This window comes from Sinohyriopsis cumingii, chromosome 3 (assembly GCF_028554795.1).
Source record: "Sinohyriopsis cumingii isolate HCF-2022 chromosome 3, ASM2855479v2, whole genome shotgun sequence".
In the NCBI taxonomy this organism is placed as follows: domain Eukaryota; kingdom Metazoa; phylum Mollusca; class Bivalvia; order Unionida; family Unionidae; genus Sinohyriopsis; species Sinohyriopsis cumingii.
This window is the reverse complement of record NC_142963.1, coordinates 154,417,994-154,423,982: the sequence shown is the minus strand read 5'-3', so window position 1 is coordinate 154,423,982 and position 5,989 is coordinate 154,417,994.

The window sequence follows — 5,989 nt, the reverse complement described above, 5'->3', positions numbered from 1 at the left end:
AGCGGGTACAAACACAAACACACAAACACAAACACACAAACACATACGCTAAGAAACGATAAACAAATCCATAATCTACTATCCACACAATCGTACGTGAGCGGGTACAAACACAAACACACAAACACAAACACACAAACACATACCCTCACACTATCTTAAAAAAGAGTTAGTGTTTATATTCACACTACTCTACCTACACATTGGCAAATTGATGGTTATTTCTTTTCTAGAGTATTGGGTAGCCCTGAAAAGGGCTGTTATTTTGGAACTTCATGGACACCTGGTTAATGGTGGCACCTTCCAGGCCTGGCGCCACATACACATCTTATCACCCAGTTACTTTTTACTTTTTGGGGGGAGAGAGCAGAGGCAGGATATGTCGCTTCAGAATCCAAATTTTCGCTCTCTGGGATTCTGAAATTTATTCTTCTTCTCTTCTTTTCCTTCTTCTCCTCCTCCTCTTCTTTGTTTCTTCTCTCCTCCTCTTTGTATCTTCTTTCCTCTTCTTCTTCTTCTTTATATCTTCTCTCCTCCTCTTCTTTTTTTCTTCTTTCCTCCTCCTCTCTTATCCTTCCCTCCTCCACAATGGCTTCCGCGGGCAGTTCATTCAACAGGCGCCTGGCATATTCCAGATGCACATGAAGTTCCAACAGTTTAGACAGTCTCGTGTGCATTTTTGGTGTTGATCAATCAACAAGGGTAGCTAGACTGCCCAGCGAGTTTCAATTTATAGTGAAAGCGCGGACGTGAAGGAAAACATCCCCCTAAAAAAACATAAAATTGATGTTACCTACATCATGACCAAAAACAACAACGCGCGGACCTAAAAGAAACACTCACTCACTTTTTTATGCTACCCATCACTATTTTAAAAATTTTTATAAATCACTTCAATAGACTATCCACATACGCAAAGCAATCCAATCTAACTCCAAATATACACCTCAAACACCAAAAAAACATGATTTTAATCTACTATTCATACCAACTTACTTAAGCACTTACTAACACACAAACACATACCCTCACATTTTTTAAAAAAGAGTTAGTGTTTATTTTCACACTACTCTACCTACACAAATTGGCAAATCGATCGTTATTTCTTTTCTAGAGTATTGGGGTAGCCCTGAAAAGGGCTGGGTTTTTTTTATTTGCTATGGCATTCTTTTTTTAGTTTCTAAGAATGCGATGTCCTCTGAGGATAGACTTTCTGGCGATAGGTCTGCTTCTTCGGAAAGAAAAGAAGAACTCTTTGGTGTCGATACGGCAATCGACAAAGCCTCTGTCAGGTTCAGGTTGCTGCTGCTGCTGCTGTTGTTGCTGCTGTTGCTGCTGTCTCTGAAGTCTGTACTTCTCTGTCCATTCTTCTTTCTCCCTGTTCATTTCTTCTCTGAAGAGCTCTTCTATCAGGTCTTCAGTGATTTTTAACATTCTCACATTCTCTATTTCTTCTGGCTTCGGTATCAGACTGTGTCTGACCCTATGCAAATTCACGTAGGCTTCGTTGAGTTTAGCTAGTTTGGAGCACATCTTCTTAGGAGGATGAGTCGATAATGGATGGTTAGACTGGAAACAACCCAGTTCTTAAAGTCAAAGCGCGGACGTGAAGGAAAACATCCCCCACACGGTTTTTGAGTCGCAACGTTTAGTGAGTGTCATGAGAGGGATAGTAAGAAATGAAAGAGCATCAATCCAACATTCTTACAGCTAAACAAAAGACAAAGGCATTTTTTTCAAAACACAACATTTTTTATTCAAAAATCACTTAACACTAAACAACAACTCTAACATTTTTAACAATAATCCAACATCATAATATCAAACAATTTTTTTCAAAACACAACATTTTTTTCCACAGTCTCATCACATTCCATCTTTAAAGTTTCTCCACTAGGTAAAGAGGGATAACAGTCTTCCATGGTTTCTAGTAATCTAGGATGACTTCTCTCAAACTGTTGATTTCTATGGTATTATCGAATTCTGCATACAGGATGACGTTCACCGTTTCATCAGGGTCTCGGTCTTTAAACTGAATTTCCACACGAATCTGGCCGGATTTTATAGGGTGGAAATGTCCCTCGTCGCTGCCTTGGTCTGGAGTGAAATCGAAAGCCCACAAAGCGTACCCTCCTGCATAATCCTCGTACGTAATGCCGTGACTGGTATCGGTTATTAACTGGCCGGTGGCTTCGTACAGGGACAAGTACGATCTCAAGCAATTCTTCTTGGTAAAGTCAGGTTCGAAAGGTTGGGTACACAAGGTCTTGCCATCGCGACTGACTTCGATTTTGGACACGCCAAAGTGTTGAAAGTAGAAAGGATTTTTTTCGGCAGCTCCGTTGAAGGCTGTATTCTCGACGATACCAACGATCAAACGTTTGGGTAACTGTCCTTGGAACAGATGATCTTCGATCATGGATCGCTGTCCCTTGGGAATGGTGAAGGTTTTCACTTCCACGCGTCGTATGGGATACTTGGCGGTCGTTCTGCTCAACGTCTGACTGATGTCGTTTCCCACTTTAGGTAACACTTCCACACGGCGTACGTAGAGTCTGGCTTCTAGGATTTTGGTTTTGTAACCGTCACTATCAGCCATCAAATGGAAAGCGGCACTGCTACGATTCAGTCTCAGGCGGACATCCACCCCGTTCAGCAAATACTTTTCTTGCAACCACATGTCCAAATGCAAACGATCCATCAGTTCTAAACTTGTGTCGGCTCCCGTGATTCTCTTTCTTCGTTCTACAAATCCATCATTGTTGTCTTTCTTTTCATCAGTTTCCAATATTTCAAACTTGGTAGGTTCGTCAGCTTCCCATACCACACAGGCATTGAGATGAGTGTTCTTGGCATCTATTCCGTACGTCAAGAGATTTTCCAGGTAGGCACGATACGGGTAAGTATCCATGCTGCTACTGACCAGTTTGTTATTCAAGTACAAGTCCACTCCACTGAACAAGGAATGCATGAAATTGTTGACGGGAGCTACTGCTTCATCGTCTATAGCACCTCCAGTCTTATCTAGAATTTTTACTTTCAGGTACAAGTAACTGCTATTCAGATCGATGTAATCTTCGGGCTGTCCTTTGATTTCAAACTCGATGGGAGCGGAATCGGTCAGTGAGGAGACGGGGTGAAATTCCACCCACTGGGATTCTTGCATCGTCATCATCGTGGGGGGCATGGCAAACAGATCCAGTTCCGTCTTGGAACAAGCGCAAGATTCTCGGTGCATCATATTTTTGTCTCTTTTCTCAATAATCGAAAACGTCTAAGTCTCGAACGGTTCTTCTTTTCTTGGCCTTTCTCGCTTGAAGTCTGGTGAAAGGGTGTTTTCTCGTCTCTTTCTGCCTTGTCCTTGCTGAATGCCTGACTCGGTAGCGTGCAGGGCATTTATAGGTGTTTCTCGGTGACCCAAAATGTCTTTGCCCGTTTGCAGCAAGACATTTTTGCCTGCCCTCATGAAGGCTTCTTTAGGGTTTTGTTTGTCGATGATGACATTTTGGAGAAATTCTTTGCCTTGCGTCAGTGCCGCATCTTTCAAGGCGTGCAATCCGCTTGTCACCATCGGTTTCAACACCGGGGCCACCGAACGAAAGGCCGATTTTAACATATCTCCTAAACCGTGTCCTCGCTGTCGAGCAACCCCTCGGTACACTGGATACATGACTTACGAATCGTGAGAAAACCGTTTTCGAAAATGGAGTTTCACCGTGACTTTTCCTTTGGTGAATGGAATATTTTGTCCCAAATCTCCTTTTATAGTAATGTTGACCGTGTCCAAATACGACTTACTGACAGGCAAATAGTGAGGATGTACAAATTCGCGGTAGACGTGGTAAGTGTTTCCACCTTCCTCGTCAGTGTTCGTGGCAGAATCCACTTTGAAAGGAATGACACGCAGTAACGGTACGGAGGTGTGTCCCACCACGTTATACTCCACCACATCGGAGTACACAAACATCAAATTCAGTCCTTGGTTCAGTTCTACCGGGGCACGAAATAACTTGCTAAAAGACTCGTTGTAGTAAACGATGGGTAATTCGCTTTTCTTCATCATGCTCATTCTCAGGTTCATGTCTCCGCCCAACATGTCATACAATTCAGGACAAAATAAAATGGACAGGATTTTACTCCGTTCAAATTTCATCAAGAAGCGACGAGCTGTTTTGTGGTACTCCATGGTGACACTTTTGTTAACATGCTCCAAAGCTTTCAGAAACACGGCATTAAACCTGGAGGCTATGGTGCTGACCAAATGTTGACCACTAAAATAATAGCCTGGGGAAATGAACAAGTGATAGGTGGTGTACTTTTGTGTACGGGTTTTCTTGTCATATTTGACATTGCTATCCATCCACTGTTGCAATTGCTCGTCATGAACTTCCACATCAATAAAATTTTGATTGGGAAGGACATTGAGGACTTGGGTCGGGTGAATCATTTCTACTAAAGCCACTTCCCAATGGGCTTCGTGATCTAAGGGGATGGCTTGAGGTAATTTGGCCGTGTAACAGCACAACGTGTTCTTGGGAAACACCTCCATGGAACTGTCACTGGGTAAGGTTAAGTAAAATTGGTTTTGGTGACTCATAATTCCAGAGTTCTGTGGCTGTCCGAGGGGTTAGTGGACGTCAGAGGCGTGTCTCCGCCCAAAATGGGGTTCTGGTTGTGGTTGGAGTGGTGACTGGCACTGGCACTGGACACAAGGTTCCCGTGGTTCCCGTTCGAGGTGAATTTCAGGAAGGGATTAGGAAGCAGGTAACCGATGCAACTGCTCAATAAAATGGTCCACAATTGTTTGTCTCCTTGTTGCAAACTCAAATTGGTGATGGCTGCCCCGATGACACAATACACCACGAAGATTTGGCAGAAAAAGACGATTTGCGTTTTAGGCACACGTTCTCCACACCACACCCACAAGGGTTGTTTTTGTAAATCTTGCACAGAAGAACTGGGTGAAGGAGGAGTGGTCGACGTAGCTGCGTCTGTGTGAAAAGGCATGATGGTCACTTCTTTTTATAGTCGATGACTTGCGAAGCGTCGATCCAAGAATCAAAACTGGGCGGATATCCTTTCCAACGTACTTTGACTTCTTTGACACGTCGTTTGCCCACTTTACGGGTTCTGCGTTCGAGAATGCTTTCGATGTCGTACACGTCGTCTTCTTTTTTGGTGACACGTTGTAACTCGGGCAAGTAAAACGTTCCTTTGAGCACTTCTCCGTTCATGTCTTCCAATTTATAGACGGCAGGATGACGGTCATGCACTCGTCCAGTGACGCGAAACAGTTCGGTCGTCCAGTTAGGCAAGTAACCTTTGTCAAAAGCGCGTTTGGTTTTGCCAATGCGCACCCAATCTCCTACGGCCAACTCTCCACTTTTCTTGGGGACAGCCCTCCTCGGGGACGTACCAAACAGACGCTCAAACACCAGCACTTCATTGTCGGGAGTCACGTCTTGCGGGGCACGTCCGATGCTTCGATGGTAAGATTGGTTGTACGCTTGCACCAGGTGCGGTAAGATGTCGATGTACTTCAGAGTGTGGTTCAGTGTGGTTCAGAAATTCGGTACCTTTGTCCGTTTGCCATAGAAGAGGGTGACGACCGCTTTGTTTCAACACCCGTTGCAGGGCTCGCACTAACTCGCTGCTCGATTTGGAAGTCAAGGGTACGACCCAAGCAAATTTGGAAAAGACGTCGATGACACAAAACAAATATTTGTAGCCACGATTGTAGCTGGCCAAATGAGATACATCGGCTAAATCGGCTTGCCATTGATGATCGGGTGCGACTTCTGGCAAACTTGCGTCGAATGGGTTTGTGTAAAGTGTAGGTAGCTTGTTCTTGTAACCATCGTTGCACTTGAGGTAAACGGAGACTTTTCAGTTGCGTTTTGGCAGCACGATACAATTTTTGAACTCCTGCGTAACCTGCAGGATGGGAGGGATCGTAGTAAATGCTGGCTAAGACTTTTTCCATTTTTTT